The following is a 23,212-nucleotide window of genomic DNA, read 5'->3' as shown; positions in this document are numbered from 1 at the left end:
TCCTTATTTTGATATTTTACTCTCTCTCCCTTTCTCTGTCGTTAACTTTTTCTTTCTCGTTCACTTTTTCTCTCTCTTTCACTCGCTCTCTCTCATTCACTCTTTCTCTCTCGTTTACTCTTTCTGTCTCGTCCCTTTTTCTCTCTCGTTTACTCTGTCTCTGCTTCGTTAATTCTTTCTCTCTCGTTTACTCTCCCTTTTTCATTTACTCAATATCTTTTTGGTTTACTCTCTCTCTCTCTCGTTTCCTCTTTCTCCCTCGTATACTCTCTCTCTCTCCTTAACTCTCTCTCTCTCTCTTTTGGTTACTCTCTTTTTCTTTCGTTTACTCTCCCTCCCTCTCTCGTTTACTCTCTCTTTCTCTCTTCGTCGTTTACTCTCTTTCTTTTTTGTTTACTCTCTCTCTCTCGTTTACTCTCTCTCTCTCTTTCTCGTTTACTCTCTCTCTCTCTTTCGTTCACTCTGCTTAGTTCACTCTCTCTCTCACACATTTATTATTTCATTTACTCTCTCTCTCTCTTCTTCTTCTCATTTACTCTCTCTCTCTCTCTCTCCCTCTCATTTACTCTATCTTCCATTTACTCTCTCTCTCTCTCTGTCTTTCATTCACTCTCTCTCTCTCTCTCTGTCTCTCGTTTACTCTCTCTCTCTCTCTTGAACTTGAGTTGCTACTAACATTTCGTAGTTGCTGCTTCGTGATGGATCTGAGCTAGTGAAGTTGCACAGGGAACCACGTATATGGCACCTTGGGATTAGTTTATCATCTTCAATGTACAATTCAGTAGCTTCCGCTTTGTATAGATCGATAACGGCGGCGGCCACGTCCTTACGATCGTTAGAGTAAAGAAGAAGATTATAAGGAAGAAGGTGTGACAGTCGTTGTTGTCGGACACCGAGTTTACCTCTGCATCTCCACGACTGCGACGGGGTTTGGTCACCGTGGTGAAGGTCAGTATCTTTCTTTCTGTCTCTCGTTTACTCTCTCTCTCTTTTTTTATTCTACCTCTCTCTCCCTCGTTTACTCTTTTTCTCTCTCTCTCTCGTTTACTCTGTCTCTCTCTCTCTCGTTTACTCTGTCTCTCTCTCTCTCGTTTACTCTCTATCTCTCGTTTACTCTCTTCATCTCTCGTTTACTCTCTCTCTCTCTCTCTCTCTCTCTCTCTCTCGTTTACTCTCTCTCTCTCACGTTTATTCTCTCTCTCGTTTACTCTCTCTCTCTCTCGTTTACTCTCTCTCTCTCTCGTTTACTCTCTCTCTCTTTGGTTTACTCTCTCTCTCTCTCGTTTACTCTATCTCTCTCATTTACTCTCTCTCTCTATTTCTCTCGTTTACTTTTCTCTCTCTCTCTCATTTACTCTCTCTCTCTCTATTTCTCTCGTTTACTTTTCTCTCTCTCTCTCGTTTACTCTTTCTCTCTCTCGTTTACTCTCTCTCTCCCTCTTTCTCTCTCGTTTACTCGCTCTCTCTCTAGTTTACTCGCTCTCTCTCTAGTTTACTCGCTCTCTCTCTCTCTCTCGTTTACTCGCTCTCTCTCTCGTTTACTCTCCTCTCTCGTTTACTCTCTCGCTCTCTCTCGTTTACTCTCTCTTTCTTTTTCACTATCATTTTCTCTCTTCTTTACTCAGTGACTCTTTTGCGCTTTCTCTTCTTTTCTGTTTTCTCCTTTCCGACTTCTTTTTTCCACTTCATTTTTCGCACTGTTCCTAGTTTTTCGTATTTTGTGGTCTTACTCATTTCTCTTATTTTATATTTTGTTTCGAATATTGATCATTTTATATTTTGTTTTGGCAAACGAAAGCAGGATATCTGGGTTTTATTTGGTTTCGATTATCATATATCCTGTTTTCATTTGCAATATAATTGTTCACCACAAACCTTGAATTTTACTATCACTACAAATGAGACTGTTTAGTTCAAATTCAATTGTCGGCCTACATATCTGTACTTAGTACTATTTGATCTTATCTGAAAAATTCCCTTATTTTCCCTTAACTTTTTCAATTTTGGAAATTTCATGTCCAAAGTTTTATTTCTCTCGTCTCCGTCAATAGTCTCTGTTTATCTTTGTTTTCTACTCAATCTTTCTCATGTTTTGGAAGAGGTTAACCTAGGATTACAATACAGCCTCAGGATCAACAGTTTTGCTATTCGTTTAGAAAACTAGAATGGAGGTTATACTTAATTATGTGACAAAAGTAGATAATTAATACGCCAAGCCTGTCTAATATATTTGCATGTCCAAATCATTTTTACTACCTTAGCACATAATAAAACGGTTTGGTGAAAACGTAGGCGCAGAGAAGATTTTTTACTTTGGGAAACTGTAGTCGAATCATCAATTAGCAACAGCTAACTTTCGACGTAGAACTACGCAGCGCTGGCAGAGGATAGCAGCAGCAGTGGTAGCGGATATCATCAGCGATATTGGCAGTGCCAGCTGGTGCAGCGGCATTTTTTTTTGTAAAAAGCCGCCTTCGGGCGGTAGCGTGCACCATCAGTAATAGGTACATCAGCCGGCATTTTTTCTAATCAAAAGTTGCCGTATTTTGACAACACAGGAACGTTTTGGGATGCTGGCATTCAAAATATGTATATCGTCAAATTTTCAGTTTGAAAACACCTTTTCACTGTGTTACCAGAAAAATAATGATTTTTAATGTTTCCAAATTATAATCCTTTTTGATCGCCTCGCTTAATCCTGTTCATTCGAACTCTGTTATAATAACTTTTAGGAGTTTTAAAAAAGAATTTAAAAAAATATCATTTATCCCATTAAACTTATCTCCAAAAAATCAAATCCGAAAAATTTCCAGGGACAAGAGAAATTCATCGAAGCATTGTTGATACTGATTTGATAGAAGGTAAGTTGTTAACCTATTGATTCGGATGTCAACAAAATTGAACAAAAAATTACGGATTTAAAAAGAATATCAATTTGAGCGGGTCCCTCGCCGGGCTTTCCTGCACGTAAGATAGAAAATGTCAATGCCTCCATACTTTGTCCCACCATAATAACTGATTTTGTCAAAAGTTCTAAAATGTCACTGATTTATAAAATTTTGTATTGTTAAAAGCTTTTGGAAATAAAACCTGAACAGATATCCCAAATCACTTCGGAAAGCTTGTGCTAGTACACTACGCCAATTAACGTTGAAAGTTCTCTTATTTCACGACAATGAAAGTCTGCCCTCTAATGGTGACAATCCCGAATGCCGCAAAATTGAGCCGGATAACGTATCAAAGTGCAGAATCTGTTCCCGACCGACGTACTGATTAAATTTCTATTTCCCGTTACTCATCTTTCAAGATGCAGTCCGAGGCACATCAAACGAATTTGTGCAGCCTGCGTTGTGCCATTGGCTAAAACGGCTAAGAATGAACAAAAATGGAGAGGAAAAAAGCATCGCTAAATTAAGTCAGTGGCTACGCCGCACCTCGGGCGGATAATAGAAAAGATTCATCGCGCACAGCAGAACTCAAACCCCGTGTGCCGCTCGTCATGATGGGCAGCAGCTAGGGAAACTCAAGAATAAAGCGGCTAGCACACCTACTTTCCATCGCCAACGGCGTCGGCAGCCACACGGACTAAGAATTTTCCAAAACCCAACCTCACCCAGGATGGCTGAAGATGACGCAAGAGGTTATATAGCGAAAGTGTATTGAAAGGAGGAACCTTACTGTTACTTTTTTGTCCTATTCTGTACGGTCCGGTCTGATGGTCTTTCCGTTGGCCAGAGCTCACAACTCAGTAACATTTTAGAAACATGAGAGTTTGGCTGCCGCTAGGTAAACAACCATAAAAGATCTTCGCTGCTGATCGGAAGGTTAGCATAGTGGAGTATCAAAGAACAGGAAAGTAAAATATATTGGGACTTTGATTCCATCCACGTATCTTGGCAAAAACTTAAAAGGTTATGTATGGAAACTATTTAACGTGCAAATATTCAACGAGAAATTTTGGCCTCCGAAGCTCGGTTGCGTACTTTAGATTAGCAGTTACTAACTTTATAAAGATAAACTGCGGAAACGATCAACAGACAACGTACGATTCCATGAAAAGGTCAAGACAACTATATAACTTCTATGTACGAATTATTAAAATACTGAGACCAATTTTGTTTTCGTTAACGTCTGTATTTTTAGTTTTAAGAGAAGGTACAAAATGTTTTATAAATTTTTCATTAGTTTTGAAGGAACAAGAAAGAATCTCGTCAACCTTCAGATTCAACAAAATAAACGAGAAATTGTGTGCTTTCGGTAGTTAGGCAGAAGTCGTTTTTTTTTTCCTGTAGTCCACGTCACCGTTGATCGTGCCTGTTTTGAAATACAAATGATTTATCAATCCATTAAAGGGGTAAGTCGGCAATTATTGCGACTTAAGATTGATTTTTTTGTTAGGGGAATAGAATTACGTTGTCCAACGGTGTGAACCTTTGCAATTAAATGATTGGTGAATCGGCTATAGTTAGCGGAACGAAATCAATTTTTTACAGTAGTTCAGTATAATTGTTTACTTCAGTTTACGTACATTGGTCATGTTTTGGGATAGACTTTTGTGAAATGCTGGCCATTTTTGCTTGACATCATCAGAATTTGTACCCTTATTTCTGATAATTTTTTTTCATTTTTTTCCCCGTTTCTCATTAATTTCTGCTCGTTATTCGTCTCTCCTTTGGTCATCAGAAGTTCGTACAAAAGGTTTCAATCAGTTTGAGTTCAGGACAGCTAGATGGGTACATGTTTTCTGGCACAGAAACCGTATAATTTGTAAGCACTTTTCTGTCTTTTATCTTTATTTTTACTAAGTCCCACATCGGAATGTTCGGATTCCATTAAAAATGAACGCTGATTCTCGTTTTTTTGCGCGTTATTGCCAGTTTTCGTCCAGCTTGTGACTTGAGCTCCACAGCCAATCGTTATTGGAGCCTTTCTAAGACGCCTGATATGGTTGAATAACACGTGTAAACAGGGATTTTGCCTCAGAGCTTAAACTCGAATAAAATGAAAGATTATTATAATTATAGCTTTTTGACCATTCATGTGAATTTTGAGGACTTTTTCAGAGACATAAATGAGTTTTCCCGTAAGTGTATAAGGGACGAGCAATTAGACTGCTGCATTTTAACGTACTTCTGCATACACTAGGGGCACCAAGATAAACAGGAATCGTACGTTATCAGAAACATTTGTCGCCTCTACCGCGACCCGAAAGTGTACTTGTCCAATTTGACCTTTATCGTCCATCAACATCAACACGCATTGATCTGACTCTATTCAAGATTGGGGATACCATCTGGTCGAAGTTAGAAATCAAGACACCTTTTTTTCGGTACAAATTCGAGCTAAGCTGATCTTCGAAGTTTAAATTAATTTACCACGTTAGATGTGATTTGCACCTCAAAAACACAAAAATACTTCTTTACTTGTTCAACATACTTCTCAAACGACCCAACATTATTACGCAGCTTTGAATTTATAGGCAGATGTTCAGCACATGTAAACTGTTTCAAATTAAACTAACCGTTTAGAGGGGAATCACTGGAAAGTCTATAAAAAATTTTCATTTTTTCTGGATGTTTAGGGTAAAGTGAAGTGCTCGGGTATTTTGGCTATTGACTAAGGAATGTTTGAAGATGTATTTTGTGTGTCATGGGTACAAATATAGTGAGTATTACGCTCTTGGCAGCGTTTTTCGCGAAACCATGGTTTTTTAACTTGTGGTAAGTTTTTCTCAGCATCTACTGAGCCGATCTGGCTGAATTAATTTTCTAGCATGTAAAAATGGATTATCTTACTTGCTACATAGCCGTTTTTCAATATCTATTTTTTCAATGTTTTATGGTTTTTTAAAGTGATTTTTTTATGAAAAAAGCTAGTTTTTTACTAAAATGGCCGCCACTTTGTCAATTTTTTGAAATTTCAAAAACGGCTATGTAACAAGTTAGATAATCCATTCTTACATGCTAAAAACATCAGCCAAATCGGTTCAGTACATGTTGAGAAAAACTTACCACCGATTTAGTGAGGGCATTCACGTTCCAAGCTGCCAACAATGTAATACACTATATGTGCAACCACAACATGCAAAATAAATCTTCAAACAAACTTTAATCAATAGCCGAACACCTTACTTTACTCTAAACATTGGTAAAAAATAATTTCCGACCTTCCAGGGTAAAGCCAAATGTTAAACGGTTACAAAAAAGGTTACCTAAAAGATTCAACCAAAAACAAAATCGTCCGTAATGTTCGTTGTGTTCTGGAATCAAAAAAGTTATTATTTTTATCACACTACAAAATTGAAAATCTTATGAAAATCAGGACAAATGCCAGAAAGTGAAAAATAAATCAGGACGTCAAGAAAGGGTCTCAAAATCAGGACATGTCTGCTAAATCAGAACGGATGGTATCCCTATTCAAGATCCGTATCCTTTTTTTCGAGAAAACTGATTGGGTTCAAATCCTTTCAGGTGCTTCAGGTGCTCGTTGTTTCTTGTAGGTTCGGCTCGGCCAACTTTGATGCACGGTTAAATACGAATCGATACTTGTCATTCTTTATCTCGTTCATTCGCGAACGGTCGTACCTACTTAAAATGAACCATTAGTGAAGTTCAGTTTGACAGCGTAATGATCAGAAGACAAAACCAAAATAAAGTCAATGATTCTTTCAATTGTTATGATAATGTATAACCATCAAAGCAGTATTAATGGGCAATTTTGAAGTAGAATACTTCTCTCAGGAAGTTCGGCTACATAGGGATGTGAAATGGAAATCTTAAACCGAAAAAAGTGAAAAATATGCCCAATTTCAAATGCTAATAAATCGGTTAGTATTAGATGGATTTCCTTCGTTTTTGCAGTAATAGATTGGAAAATCTTCTAAGATTCTTCCCAAATGCAGTTGATCTCAGCATCAATATTAGCAGGGCCAGCTGATGCAGGGCAGCGGATACCAATGGCAGCGAATAGCGACCACAGCTGTGGCAACGGATATCACCATCGAATAGCAGCAGGGCCAGCTGTTGCAGTGGGGTTTTTCAGTGAAATGCTGTCTTTGAACGGCGTGCACACTAGTAAATGCATCCAATTAAAAGAACGTTCTGAAAAGCTGGCGTTCAAAATACATGAATCGTCTAGTTTATAGTGTCAAGCTTTTCAGTGTTTATTTTCCCCCAAGGAATACTTTATTCGCACTGCCAGTGATAACGCAAAGATGTGATCGGCATCTTATCAGACATTGAATTAAACAACAAATTGTCCTTTTCAGGATTAAATAAAAACCTAATTGAAGAGTTGATATTTTCTCTAATATCATCCTCTTATTTTTTTGTAACGCATCGTAGAAAACCAAAATTTTATCGCAGTACAATAAAGCTTTGACAGTACACAATTTGAGAATAAAATAAAAATGACAGAATATTCCGATTTTTAATTTTTGGTTTATGACTAACGATTCTCCATACTGTGCAGCACCGTGCAAAAACAATGTCCTCTACATGCCGCCAGCGATCATAACTGGGCGACGAGAAAAAGTCGTCTGGATATGACCAGTGACCGTTATTGTGTTAAAAGAAAATGTGTCCATGACATGCAAGAGGAAACATAAAAGATTTGGAATAGATATACCGGTAAAGCTTTTCTCGCTAGCTCCTACTCTACCTTCCACCTCTATTTGGTGTCGACGCAGTTGATTAAAACACGCTACTTACACACATCGTGAAGATAAAAAACATTCAATTAGTTAATCTGTTTCGACGTACGATATTCGATCGTTTGAACATGTCACTAACGATATAAGTTTGTCACTTGAGTTTATACTTTGAATTCCCGACTCCTTGAACTTCTGCTCGAAAAATTTTGTTTAAAGTGTAAATAGCATGCATTAACATCTCCGCACATGGCTATGTAAGGAAAAAAGTGTCTGTATTGGGAGCTTTTAGGAAAATTAAAAATTGGACTAGTAGGAGAAGATTTTTCACTTGTTACTGACCGGGCTAGAAGCTTCACCAAACAGCAAGAATTATTTGATACATATACACACAGCTATATTAGTTGTGCCATTTAGATTGAAAATCTAAATTTTCTAAGCCGATAGGAAGCAGTAGCCACTGTATCTTGCGTCGAGAAGTTTGTACTACGCGATATCGGTCGTGTCGTCGATAAGTTTGGGAGTGGAAGCAGAAGTGTATTAGTAGCTTTAGACGCTAATAATGATAAAGAACGTGCGATGCATAGATCAAGCTGAGAAACTAATCTGCTAGAGTGGGTGTTTAGATCATCCATATAAATTTATATACATAATAGCGGAGCAGGATGGTTATAAAGTAGAGCGCTAGCTGGAGTCAAAGAAATCATACCAAACGTTGGATTGGCAGAAAGATTCGTCCCTAGCACTTACCTCAGTTCGACCGGTGACTTCGTAAAAGTTACTGAAATGAAAAAGAAAACGTGTTACATTGGTTAACACGGAGTAAGTTTCAATAGATGGATAGAAAAGGGAAAGGTCCAACTGGCCTTTGCTTCGAATAGATATGCTATGAATGTGCGACTTGAGAGGGAAAGTTCACAATCAATTTATCTTATATCAAATCTGAGTGACAAAGATTATTTGCACGTTGTTTAACTTACGCAAATTCGCAAAAAATGTCATCCCAAAGCTTAGGCATGAGAATCCTTTAAAAAGTTACTATCGCAAATAGAAATTTCACGACAATTTCTTCATATAAGTCTACTGCTCTGTTTTGCGGACTCTGTAGTCTTGAACGTACAAGAACAGTTACAGCGCAAAAGTGTAGTTTTGGTGTAGCAAAAAGAGGAATTCTATATTATATACAATAGGGGCTGCTGTTAAACAGAGCATGTTTGTGCAAATTTAATTAATGAAATCTCATTTCAATAATTTTATGAATTTCAAAAAAACACTAAATATCTAGTCACTGGTATGTATTATCAACGCTTTCCCTGAAAAATGAACACTCTTTACGTGTAATACTGCAAGCGAAAATCAGAATTCGAGAAGCCGGCACAAAGCAAAGAAAGGCAGACAATCAATGACTCAGAGCCACACCGAACGCCTCATGTAACCGTAGCTAAGATACCATGCAAGAGATTGTCCGTTTTTTTTTTTTTTTTTTTTTTAAGGGGGGAATTCGTTAGTAGCTTAAGTATTTATGATAAAATATTTTAGTAGGGGAGGATTGTACAAAACGCACCAGTTAAGCATTTACGCCATTTACAGCGCTTCATATCATTTCAAAGCGACATAGAACGTGTAGGATGATTGTAGGATCTATTTATTGTATGTTTATGACGAAGTTTATTATAAAATATTCGATTAAATGTCTTTTTTGGTAAAAATTACCATTGCCGCCAAACAAGCCTGCGACCAAAACGCACCCCAACAAAGGTAAGTATGCTCCAAAGCAGTAGGCTAATATGACACTAGCAGAAATCAGCACGCGAAGTGAGAAGCGCTTGAAGTCTCGAAAGTAAAATCAAATATAATGGAACATGCTCTAAGTTGTCAAGCAATCTCCTGCAAGCTCTCCATAGTGCATTCTGCCCCAATTATAACTTTGATTGTTTTAGATAAAATTTGACGAAAGTTTGAGAAATAATTTGAAATACTCATAGTATTATAAACTCCAAAAGTGTAAAGGTTAGGGAAACCATCGTTTTTTGTATTATTTACAAGTCAGTTAATCATAAAAGCTTAAATAAAATTCATGAATAATTACATGTTGGACAGAGCCACAGCCAATTGCACAGTTTTTTGAGTATTTTAGTCATTATGGCACACTTTTTATATGAGAACTGTAGAGAAGCTGGGTTTTTATGAGAAAAGCGAAGAATTACGTCATTAAAAGCCACATGTGTAAGTATTTTGGAGAATTAATAGCATGGGCCATCTTACCCAACTGGTGCGTCTTGTACGGTTCTCCTCTAAGTAATGAGTATGTGTGTCCAATCACAAATGGTGACTTCTCAACAATAGATTGTCCGTTCTTTTCAACAATTTTCGCCGCTTAGCAATGAAGTAATAAAAATAACCGAAATGTCCAAAAATTATCTGTGCAGCGACATTTTAACTATTAAAATCATTTTCAATTTCATTTTCACAAAATGTAGTAGCACAGTATAGAAAACGAAGACGTAATCCTCCTACATAAAAAATAAATGAAAAGGAGAGTACGGAGAAAGGATGGAGAAATTGCGGAACAGAACTGACAGTGGTAACTAAATAAAAAGAAGAATGAGAACAAAACAAACGGTTAGAAACGGACAGAAAAGCCCTTATAGATTACCATTTATGAACAAATGGGAATAGCAATGGATTCGGAGATAGAAAGAGAAAAGGAAATGGAAAAAGGAAATAGAAAACGGAGATTGAACTTCAAAATGAAAGAATAAAGGGAAGCAAAAGGGCAATGAAAAAGATAAATAAGGAAATATAAAAAAACGACGAGACAAAAATATATAATAGATGGATAATCGCAGAAAAAATTATAACAAATTATGAATGACAAACTAACTGAAACAAGATAAATTTCTACGAATTTATGTACACGTTCAAACACAAATAATTAGTATTGTAAGCTTGAGTTTGATCTGCATTGACCACTACCAATTATAACCGGTCAAAAATGTAGATCAATTAAACGAAGGTTCGAAACACGTCGCTACCAGATGCCGGATATGATCCTGCACACTTCACAAGCATCAAGAGAATAGATGTTCTGTGTTAGTATTTTACGCAGCGATTAAGTTCATTATACCTTGATGTAACAACAATGCAAAATGAAATGTATCAATCTTCCTAAGTAAATAATTTCAAAGTTGAGTTGGAAGTTGACAAGTTAGATCCGCTGTTGACTTCACTGTCGGTACCCGCATAGCTGTCCCATACTGATTTTGGTCACTTTTGAGTTATCATCGGGAATCGACTTAAATGTTATCATATTTTCTGGAAAAAAATTAAAATTGATACTTTTGTATGGAGAAACATGAAAAAAATATCAAGTTGTTTTTGTCCCATATTGAAAGTACCCGCATTACAGTCCCACTGCATAGTGGAATAAACTGCAAACATATAATTTTGCTCCAGATTAGTGTATATCGGATTATAGACTGTTCCGAAAATTATAAATACATCTTCTTTCTTAAAATAAAACAAAAAATACAGGATTTTTCGGGTCATTTTATTCTGAAATATAGATAATAAGTGTTTTCTTTCCAGTTTCAATTCAAGTTGGGATTATTTTTCGTAGGATACGCGAGTTCTCTAACTTTTCTCTTAACACTACTCATAAGCTTTTGCACAGTGTGTTCTCCGACCATTTTTACCACTTTAAGCCAATTTTTTTTAAATTTTTCAACATTGTCCGCTGGTTTGACATATTTCCTCAGCTTCGCCTTGGTCAAAGCCCAAAAAGTTTCAATAGGGCGAATTTCAGGGCAGTTTGAAGGATTCATCTCCTTTGGGACACATGTGACATTATTTGTTTTATACCACCCTAGTGCATCCTTAGAGCATTGGCAGGAAGCAAGATCGGGCCAAAAGATTGGAGGATTTTTATGCTGCTTAACCATGGGTAACAACCTTTTCTGCAAACACTCTTTCTCGTAAATTTTACCATTCATTGTGTCATTCGTAATGAATGGACGAGATATTTTCCCACATTCACAAATGGCCTGCCAAACCATTACCTTCTTGCCGAATTTTTTGGTGTAAATGGCTTTCACTGGTCTCGAGGTACGATGCTGGCCTAACAAGCCAGTCGTCGTAGGTTCGAGTCTCGGCTCGGGAGAGACTGTTAGTGTCAGTAGGATCGTAGCGCTAGCCCCACAATTGTCCTGTACACTCAACAGTTGGCTACGAAGTCTGTGTATAATAAACAGAAGGTCGAGTTCCGATACGGAATGTAGCACCAAGGCTTTGCTTTTTTTGGCTTTCACTGGTCCAGAGACATCCTTTCCCTTCGGTGATGTCTAAAATTGCGGTCCTGGCAGAGTCTTATAGTCCAGTTTTATGTAGGTTTCGTCTTCCATTATAACACACCCCATTTTTATGGTCAGAAGTTTGTCATAAAGCTTCCGAGCTTTCGGTTTCACAGATTCAGCTTGTTTTGGATTTCGTTTTGGCTGCTTCTGCTTCCGACGGGTCTGCAGACCCATTCTTCCCTTGGCACGCATAACGTTATTCGCCGAGGTTCCAAGCTTTCTCGCCACATCTCGTACTGATACTGAGGGATGCCGCTTGTAGTATTCCTTAACCTTTTTGTCCATTGTGGGATCAACAGGCCTTGGTTTTCTACCACGTCTTGGGGTATAAGTAAATGTGCACTCTTCACAATACTTCCGCAATGCGGTTTGAACTGCTCCGACACTTATACCTTCTTCTCTGGTTAATTTTCTTATAGAAAGACCACTCACGGTGCCCCATTTGTGCACAATTCGCTTTCTTTGCTCGGGAGAAAGGCCACGCATTTTTAAAATTTCACACTAAATGTTAGAAAAAATGACAGCATCTGTTTCTTTTGGATGTAAAAATCAGGACGCAGCCAACGTTTGGTTGAATACTGCACGTTATTTGAAATGACGGTTGATCGTAAGTGTATTTATAATTATCGGAACGGTCTATATATTAGGCATATAGAAGTATGTCATTTAATTACCTAGACTAATGTTGTTTTTCTGTAGTACAATCTACGTTGCCAATGATACTGCCGGTTATTGGTTGAATTTATACGTGATGGGACAAAATATGCGAGTACTTTTGAAATGTACCCGCATATTTTGTCGCATTTTGTCTTTTATTCAAGTTATATAACGTGAAACCAATTCCATCCATGGTTTTTTGTTCTCAACGATAAACTTGTGGTGTCATGAAACTGTTATGGTCATTGGTTCTGGATGTAATTGCTGGAAATCCGAAAATTCACGGATAATATTAAATCGCCGTTTTCTCAACATGTTATTTTTCATTATGGGACAGTTATCCGGGTACCGGCAGTTCAGCTTAAATACAAAATTAGGCCAATGGGCAGCAAAATTGACCGAAACGGATACATAGTTCAACTCTAGACAATATTGACTAAAGCCACCAGGGAAATGAGCCGTTAAAATATTCATAATGCTTTTAACCAATTTGATCGATCGCAGCTAGTCTTGTAAATTGTTGCGACGGGAAAAAGTATAACTCCTTCCGAATGAAACGAATCGAACCCCGATACATATATAACTACCATAAAAGTTTCACGATAAATGTTGTGTTATCGAATGCAATCAGACAGCAATTCTATTTCGGCATTCCCGAAGAAACATCCTGAGTTGAGTCAAAAAAGGAAGCGTCTTTTTCCTGGTAAATGAAGATTCACACTGTATTGTTCGTTTCGGTTTCATTGGAAGCATAGTAGTTGTAGTCTGTTCTCATGTTTCACCTGTATGTACAGTCCCGAAGAGCGAGGGGAACATTGAACAGCAGAGGATCGATACACACAAAAACCGCAAATTAACAACAATTATACCGATGGGATAATTTGTTATCCGAAACGACCAGCCTAGTTCGGCACGCTTCGACGGTGACCCACAGCGAACGTATTCCGGATGCAGCAACGCTCGGTAAACCTTTCCATCGATAACGATTGGGAAGGATAAATATAAATCGGAATAAAATTGACCTGGACCTAGACCTGGACGCACAATCCTGCTCAAGTATGGAACGAAGTAAAAAAAGTCGAAAGCCAACAAGTAGCTCCAGAGGAAGAGCAACAGCTTGTTGCATGGGTGCCGGAAACTGTCCGCTACTAGATAGGTAACTAATCGAATTAATTGACAAATAATTATCCCAGGCTCTGCTCCGTTCGTTCACAGACTGGATACGCAGTAGCAGAATTGACCACCGCTCGATTGGCTAAACGTTTGCTCCCTTCCATTACGGAATCAACAGGTTAGCTTGTAGTGTGGCACCAAACCGTTCCTCGTGCAGCATGGCGGTGACGCTATAACAACAAACACACCAAGTCACAGAATCGTAGATCTTTATCAACTACCATCGTTCGGAACGTCCTCCCGTTTTGCCACAGCCTGCCTTTGCAATACGGCGGATAATAGAGAAGTTTACTGTAGGACTTGACATTAAAATTTATAACCTCCCTGAAAGCGACCATCAGCAGAATCGGACATGGAATGGAATTATTGATGATAAGAAAGAGATGGAATGTTTTCATCTTTCGATCTTGTAAAATTGCCATGCCATCAGCTCGTACTCGTAACTAGAAAGGTAGCCAACAAACGAAGAGGTCGACCACACCGGGGCCGCGCGACAGAGGAGAAGATTAATGAGATCATAATTGATGCTGTGGCGCGAAATGGAGACAAGATGCCGGAACCCTCGAGGGGGTGTGAGCGAACGTGCGTGAGGGTTTGTTTTTACTAATGCTGAGAAAAAGTAGCACGTGCTGCAAGAAAAATGGGTGTAGGTTTTTTTATTAATGATACGTGTGGGGCGGAAAATTTTATTTTTTATCATCGAAAAATAAGTGGTTCCATGGTGTAATGGTTAGCACTTTGGACTCTGAATCCAACGATCCGAGTTCAAATCTCGGTGGAACCTGTTGAGATTTTTTTTTTTGTTTTTGAACATTTATCAAGCCACTGTCGGATAAAGTGATTATAGATTAATTTGGAAAACGTTTTAGGTGCGTTTCATCATGTAGCTTGATGGCATAAAAAGAGGCGAAGGTCAATCTATTTCCTTGGACTTAAAAATAATATCGATACGCTATCTGACGAGTAAATTTTATTGCAAAAAGGTTATTCTTTACGAAGGCAAGCGCACCATATATTCTCCATAAATAAAACAATAAAAATGAGACAAATGAAAATGAAAGAATTCATTCTTTCGTCTGAGTGTTTGTATTGTTTCATACGGATACTCTTGCGCAAACGTTCTCGTGGTGTTACTTCTATATGCGGACTACAGAAATGCACGTGTTGGAAGCTAAAAGACTATTTCATAAATATTTCATCTATTTTCAATATTATTCCTCTATTTACAAGCTATGAGGAGAAACGACGGTAGGAGAAGAAGCGGTTCGTTAACCACACATAGGTACGACGCGGTGAAACGTAAAAATGGAAATTCGATTCAATGTTGTTTCGTTCCGTTCCGTGCCGGTATGTTGCGAAGGATCAGATATGTCCGGTTTCAAAGATTGGCATCAGGATGCTGACCTGAAAGCGATTAAAATCCTAGAGCTTAGGCTCAGATAGCTGCTTGTTGTATCAGTATGCAAATCTCTCCTCAAATATGATGGCTACTAGCCTGACTGCAAAAGGTTGGTTAGACTAGATGATAAATGTGGAATGTCCTTGAAATCGCTGTTGGCGCAGGTAATGTTGATGCCGTTAAGGCACCGTTTAGAATAAATTCCAAATAGTGGGATCGAAAACTTTGGTATACTTGTAAGGATGCAGTGCTTTTTATACTTTTCAAATGGTGATATATAGTATTTATTGACCTCACAAATTTGTTTAGATGATATAACATCATCTCAATGATAAAGTATGATATGGTATTAATTAATTACAAACAAAAATTTACAAACGTTGAAAAAACACATATAGAACATAAACTTATCTACGGTGATTTTCCCTTAAAAAAAACGAGTAGTATCTGACATTCGGCTCTTTCGAACTCATTTTTCTAAAAAATGGAGAGGAATTATGTTTGTAATTGTAATTGTTTGTGATTTACTAATATTTATTCAGAATTTGTATTGAATGTTCTGCGATAAACGGTGACATATTAACACTAATACATAAATTTTACATTACTTTCGCAGTTAAGTGAATGTAATTGTAAGAAAAAATCTGTTAATTCAACCAGGGAAAAGTGGTTGGGTTATAGCGCTGATATCTCAGTCATTTATTTTCAGAATATCGAAGCTTTGGCATCAACCGATCAGAAATTCTTTTACGGTTTAATTTATGTCACAAAAACAACCTATTGTTTGAGATACACTATTGGTAAATAACATCGATTGCCTAAATTATACCGAGCAACCAATCACTACCTCTCTTCCCAAGCACAGCCGACACTAACGGATACAACCGATATGACATTTTAAACGATTCGTTGTTTTTGTTGTTGTTTTACACGAGGTCACCTTCTGTTTCCGACACTTTTTTACTTTTCTTATCATTTCCAATTCTTCTAAACTCCTCCCTCTTTCCAAATAAGTTTTCATTTCATCGCATCATTTTCATTCCAAAACTGTACCGGTATCATACGCACGCCATCGAATTGAATTTCTGATTCGTGCATTGACCGGCAAAGCGGACAGCTCTTTCTGGAGCAGCAAAAAGCCGGTGGTGGCTCAGAAAAGCGCATGTCATCGAATTGAATTTCTAATTTATTTATTGACCGGCGAAGCGGATGATTCTTTCTGGAGCAGCAGAAAGCGGGTGGTGGCAAATATTGGTCGCTCATAAAAGCGCATGGCATCGAATTGAATGTCTCATATTTTTATTGACCGGCAAAGCGGACGGTTCTTTCTGGAGCAGCAGAAAAAGCGCTTATAAAAGCTCACGCCTTGAATTGAATTTCTCATTCGTTCGTATATATGGATTGCTATAGCACGTGTGTGGGTAGCTATAGCGAGTGTTTATCGAAGATTTAGTATTTTCTCGTTTATTCATTAAGAAAATTAAAACGCCTTAACGAACACGGTTATAAATTCGACTTTAGAGCAGCGATTTAAACTTCTTCAGCCAGTCTTAATTCATCGAAGAAAAATTACTGCCGACCAACACTAATTTGCTAGAAATTTCATTTAGATCAAAACAGGTTATTTTAAGTACCATAAAATATCGGTAAAAGTAGTACCGTAAGCCGTGGTGAGATTGTGCAAGTGGGGTTGAGATTGTGCCATACAAACTTATTGTTTGTCAGCCATCCCATGGCGACCACAAGACCAATCTTCCTTGAATAAGTTTCCTCGTATACTGAATTAAGACAAACTAGTCTCCTGATCCGGAAGAGATGGCTGACAAATCACGGGATGAAAGGCTCACTCTCACCCCCACTGGCACAATCTCACCCCGGCTGACGGTACCATAAATTATCGGTAAAGTTTTCTCAATGAGCATACATTTAATTTTTGTTTTTGTTTCTCGGTGCGCGGCTTTGTTTTCGTTTCTCGCACACAGGAAAAAAACTTCTCTCTATCGTGAAAAATAACAAAACATTTAGAAATGCTCTGAATCATAAATAAAGAAGTAATATATTTTCCCGTCACTCGCCAAAACTTTGATAACAACTACGCAAAAAGCGTGTAATTGAGTTCTTGCTTTTTCAAGTTATTGAAATAAACGTAATTTCTTAAAAAAAATGAGTTATATGCTGGGCTGAAGCTAAGGTTTTTATAAAGTGACGACGTTAATATAAAAGATCCATTCTTTTAGAATATATTATTATTTATAACGCTTCAACGTTTCAACATTTAAAAAAGTACGGTGAAATGAAATTGTAGAAAATACTAGAGTTACAATTCCGTCTACTATTTGTTTTAGTGGAATACAAAAATACCGTTATGCGGTCGTATCTTGGATACCACTTTCCACTCCACCACTCTGGACCATCCTCACTGCGACCAGAATCATTAACTTATTGTGAGAAATGCCCGGGTGTATATACTGAATCTCGCACTTCCATTATTAGTAATACCACTGTTAAGAAGTGGCATGCTCATTATTATTTGTTATCTGTGCTCTGTGTGCACTGTGTTTTAACCAGAGACGACTCGTCCATAGGTGCAACCTGTGCATTGCACACCGGGACGCCGTCAATCATAATTTCCTGGAGAAATTTCGTAGTGCAAAAGAATAATACACACAAAGGTATTATAGAAATCACCATAAAGATTCGAACCCATAATCATCCGCTTGACAAAGCGAACTCTGTAACCTTGTAGCTACACGCAGCTCCCCTGTTCATTCTTTAGTAAAATTCGATCACCATCTTTGAGGACTGGAATGTGCTTTAGAACATTCGAATGCTTCCAGAAGAGTTTTGAATATGGTTTTTGTCGTTAAACTCCTCACATGAAATTTTCATCTATGTTTCATTTCTTTTCGTAAATCAACGTCTCCGTATGTTCTTCAGACGTATAAGAAGTTGAAGTTCATTGGCAATAATTGGAGAAGGTATTAGAATTCACTCTAACCTTAGAAATTGATGCTCTGTGAACTTCAGCATTATTTTATAAAATAATGTAATAATTCAATTTTTGCTCGATCGTGAATCGAAAACTATCTCAATAAGTCTTCTGATAATTAAACACAGTGCTATTTAAAACGATACGATATTCGCGACACATGGAAAAGTTATAGGAAGATGATCAGAATCAAAATCAATATAAGTTAATAAATCGCTGCATGAATGACTTTTATTTGTTAATACCAAATCAATTGTCGCCTGGTGATGTCTGAATAGGATTAGTTGTCTTTAATTTACTGTTATTGTTATTAGAAATATTAGCTACAGACTCCCTAGCTACCTCATTTAGAACTTCGGATTTTTCAGTGATTGTTGTATGTACGTTTCGAGAAAAAAGGCAAAAAAAAAGTTTATTAAAAATGGCGTAGGTATACAGTCACTTCACAATTAATGGTCATATTTACGAAACTACGTCTATTTTCATGAAATCGAACAATTTTCATGAGTAGTTTCATTCTACATAACACAGTTGAAATCTTATTTAGGCGATTGAAGGATTTTATTTTGCCAATGTCACTAAAAATTAGTAAAAAATAATGATTTTGATCGATGCAGTGACCCACAAATGACAATTTTGTGAATGTTCCGCACAATTGAGGAAACAGTCGCTAAAAAGGCTTCCGCCATCTTGAAAGCCAAACGTAACCCATTATGAGTGTGTCCTTTGTCATATTTTACATTTCAATCAATTCATACAAATCAGTTGGAGTGAAATCCATTAATGGTGAACATCAGAACAAAAAGATTGACGTTGAAACATTAGGGGTTGATCATTTATCTTGTTTTAGATCTATTTTACAACATTCAGGCTTCACGTTGACTGTCTCATAATTGTGGATGATTACAACACCTAAACTGATTATTAAACGGTCAAAATTATTTAACTATTTGGAAGTAATCAAAAATAGAAAATTCACTTACCATGAATAGGTACTAAATGAGATTCGAGAAGACCTAAAACCACAATTTGCGCTTACAATTGCGTTCGAAGATTCTTATAGAAAGAAGTCAAAAAGTACATGAATGATTTTTTTCATTTTTTTAGATTTTTTTGTGAACAATTTCTATAAAAAAGTAATGATTTTTGAGTACAATTTAGAATCATCTTGTTTTATCCTTCATAAGCGATTTTAAGTTTCCGTTTCCGTGATTTTAAATCCAAAACAAATCCCTGTTCATCTTTATGTTAACCTTTCAGAGACATTTTCTAACGCTTTTGAATTTTAAGGATTTTTGCTTTTCTTTTTTCCGGATTTGTTGAAAACAATTGCTTATTGATAAGAAATCATTGTCTTATTACATTGTTCAGTGATCAGCTCACAAAAGGGCAACAAAACGTCACTGTGGGGCTGGAGCAACACAAATACACATACCTACCCCCAGCTTGATTCTGAAAGTTTAATTAATTTAGCCTAAGGCTATACACCTCCACCTTTTCGCATGGTACCGACGCTGAAGTTGTGTTGGACATGATTCGCAAAGAATAACTTTTGTTGGGGCTTGTTATAATTCCATTGAAAAGCAACAGTACCAACGTTTACCTGTTCTTTGCCTGCAATTTTCGGTATCAAATCATACATTTGGTTTAGGCTATGAGAGGAAGCGGAGAGATATCTACAAAGCTGCAACGTAAAAGGGTTTGCTGTGTACTGAAAAAATAGAACCTAAAAAGTTTTTCCTCTCAGTTTTCATCTTTCTTGAAACAATTTTGGGATAGGATTACGGGATAGAAGCAATGTGGAACCCGGGAGGTTGGGGAGTTCTTGAAAATAAGCAGCAAAATGAAAAATAACAATGGGAAACCGGAGAACTTGTTGCTTGTTGATGTGTTCTTTTGACGAGCCACGAAAAAAGGATAGCAAAAATTAAATACACGCAAGCCGGTCGCAAACTTTCCATTCGTCGACTGTCGAACAGGTTGTTTTGTGCCCAAAAGTAAGCTAGCCAATTCAGTTGAAGAACTCGAGAATGGTTGGATGTGTGTATCAAATTTATTTTTGTGGTAAAGGGATATTCACTGCACCCTATTCGAAATCAGCCAAAAGTTGACCTTTCGGTGGAGTGAAACTTTTACTATTTTTGCCTGCTTTTCTGAGGTGGTAAAATATAATTTCCCAGGTTCCACCGAGATTTGAACTCGGATCGTTGGATTCAGAGTCCAAAGTGCTAACCATTACACCATGGAACCGCTTGACAAGCAGCTATTACGGATTGTCCACAGCGAACGGAGTGGGGAAAAATAATCTAATTTTGAAATCAAATCTAGACAAAACAATCTCGAAACACGACACAAAAAACTAGGCCACTAACATTTGGTGGTGTTGTCTTTTCTTGAGTAAAGAGACTAGCGCGAGAAAGCAAAATAAATATACATGGAAATCTTGAAATAATTTATATTATGAGGAGCATATTAAATTGGACTCATTGGACTATGTTAAATTTATTACTAATCTTATCAAATAACCATGTGTGGAATGCATGGCCGTTTGCATAAATCCACATCCTAATATTATCATTCGAATGCGCTATAGAATCGCAACACTTTCCAGTCAGTAAACGTTACCTCTTCCCAAACAAAATGGTAATGAATAATTGAAAGTACTAATTATAATTAATTAATTACGCTATCGAACAAGCATAATAGTATGGCAACGATGACACCGCTAAGCAGCACCGCATGTTCATTTGACCTTTGTTTACCAGAACCACCATGAATGAAAACACAAACCATCATCATCACTACACGCAGGCAACAACGGTTCGAACAACCAGCGGATAATAGTGCTGAATCATATTGTTGCTCTCGTTATCGACAGCTCCAACGGAATGAACCGGGGTCCCGACAATGGATCCTAACAGACAGGCAGCGTTGACAATGCAAATAAGCAGAGACTTCTCTATCGGTTCTGTTCTAAAATTTCGACAGCTATCAACCTTTTCTCTGGCACTGCGGTTTACGAATGCCAACCGAACGGCAGGGCGGCATGTAGATCGGATGTGGCGATGTGGTGGTTTGAGTTAAACCAAAAACACATGGTCAGGACGAGTGGTGTCCTCAGTGGGACCTTGCCGGGGTTGTTTTTCGTATTCATTATCGCGGGAACTTTCATCGTGGCGCTTCCATGAGAGATTTTTGACAAACGTAGCTGGTCTTAGGGTTATGTTTAGTAATCTACATTTTGTCAGTTGGGAAAAATTTCTAAACTGACTGATGTGCGCAGTTAATGCACTTTTATTTAAATTACGGGATGTGACGATGGTCGTCGACAAGATAAAAGTTTTCATTCCAGATTTTTTATCTCTCATGTCACTTGTAATTCACACGTACAAGTTTATGAATGGCAGTATAGAAGAAAATAATCAAAATAACCTCAAAATGTCCGAAGTGTACCAGCAAACACAAGATAGAATCGCCGATAAAAAACTTCTAAAGACCAGAACGAAACACGGGAATATTCAGAACCGGAAAAAAACAGAAAACCAAAAGACAACAAACGCAAATGAATCCAAACCAAACTCAAAAGCAACAAAAATAAAACACTCTTGGAATGAAATCTGTAAATTGTGCTCATAATCAGCGAAAAATGCGTCAAAAAGCTATATCACAATATGATTTGAAATTACACTCACAATGGGAAAAATATTGATGTTATCTGCGATCTTATGTTATCTGCGAAAATCTATGATAAAATGAGCGTAGGTTCCATACAAAAGCAACATCATAAAATAGAGAATAAACGAATATTAGTTAATTTGTTTAACACAGAAATATGTAATTGTATTAGTTGGCTCCTAAAGACACTGCATGTTCTCATTCATTTGCTATTTATTTATACATTTTATTTAAAGCGTTGTAAAAAACTCTGTATTGTAACCGTTGTTACAAATTGTCCTTAGTATTTTTTAAAATGTGCTGTATGTATATTAGAACTATTGTGTTTCTAATTTATTTTCATGTAGTTTTTTAGTAGGATTAGTAAATAAAAATAAAAATAATGTTATTAGTTAGGTTAGTAAGATACACAAACACAAAAATTGTTATGTTAAAATGGGCCAAGCTAAACGCGGTTAAGAAACTGTTATACACAATCAGCAAAATACAACCCTGAGGGGGTGGGCATAATTGAATTCAGGAAAAGGTAAGAAAATGGTGGGTGTTAAAAGGAAGGGAATCAGGAATTGAAAAACCGCCAAATGGAGAAGTACCGCGGCGTTCGTGTGGGTAACAAGTGAGTTAAAAGTTGCAAGAAGGAAGCTAAGTAAAGTGAGCATATTGTTGCACTAAGCAAGGCCAACATATTCAGGACCTTTTTTTTTTGCTGTTATCGAATTCCTATTCAATCGTCGGTTCCTCACTTCACACGAGTTGGTCTAGGTGGTGAAATCCGTCTACGCCTAAACGTAAAGGAGTTGCGGGCAGCGACGAGCCCGTTTACTCCTCGGGCGACCGGCTCTAACCTTAAAAGAGGACTCTTCTCGGTGAAGCCAATACGGTATCGTCCGTGGCCTATCGATCGCGCCAAGGAAGGAAGACGCCGAGGGACCCGCTTTCCCGCCAAACCACGCATCCGCCATTGCGAATAAACATAGCCAGTGTTCCAGACTGAGCAGAACAGCAACGAGATTCTCCCCTCCCCCGCAACCAGCAACGCAGCATCGTAGCAACAACAACGCAGCCTCGCATCGAAGTAGCCGGTACGTACCGTGAGAAGAAAATTGATCCCCTGGCGCCCACCCCACACATACCCACACGCACACGCCTTAGATATTAAAGTAAAAACTCAGAAATCAAAAAGTTTTCAATTAAAGCTAAAAAGAAACCTCCTAGGAACCCAATAGTTCTTGCACAACTTTTCGCGCGTAATCCCTCCCACGGTGCCCCGCTGGACCATTATTATAAAAAAAATTGTCCATCAAATCCAAGTATAGGGG

At 37.6% G+C, this 23,212-nt stretch overlaps 1 protein-coding gene and 2 non-coding genes across 9 annotated transcripts in view; 1 reads left to right on the top strand and 2 right to left on the bottom strand.

Annotated features, from left to right (window-relative positions):
* The window catches only part of LOC129727911 (polypyrimidine tract-binding protein 2), a 594,233-nt gene that overhangs the window by 485,372 nt on the left and 85,649 nt on the right, over positions 1–23,212 (bottom strand). For all 7 annotated transcript variants that reach the window (XM_055686193.1, XM_055686253.1, XM_055686216.1 and 4 more), the window contains exon 2: positions 8,399–8,429. The gene's annotated coding sequence lies outside the window, so the exon portion shown is untranslated. The remainder of the gene's footprint in view (positions 1–8,398; positions 8,430–23,212) is intronic.
* Trnaq-cug (transfer RNA glutamine (anticodon CUG)) lies at positions 14,543–14,614 on the top strand. The gene has a single exon. It is a non-coding gene; the product is annotated as a tRNA-Gln (tRNA).
* On the bottom strand, positions 20,397–20,468 carry Trnaq-cug (transfer RNA glutamine (anticodon CUG)). Its single transcript has one exon. It is a non-coding gene; the product is annotated as a tRNA-Gln (tRNA).

This window comes from Wyeomyia smithii, chromosome 1, assembly GCF_029784165.1.
Source record: "Wyeomyia smithii strain HCP4-BCI-WySm-NY-G18 chromosome 1, ASM2978416v1, whole genome shotgun sequence".
Classification (NCBI taxonomy): domain Eukaryota; kingdom Metazoa; phylum Arthropoda; class Insecta; order Diptera; family Culicidae; genus Wyeomyia; species Wyeomyia smithii.
The sequence above is the reverse complement of the archived record's forward strand: the minus strand, read 5'-3'. Positions and strand labels throughout refer to the sequence as shown.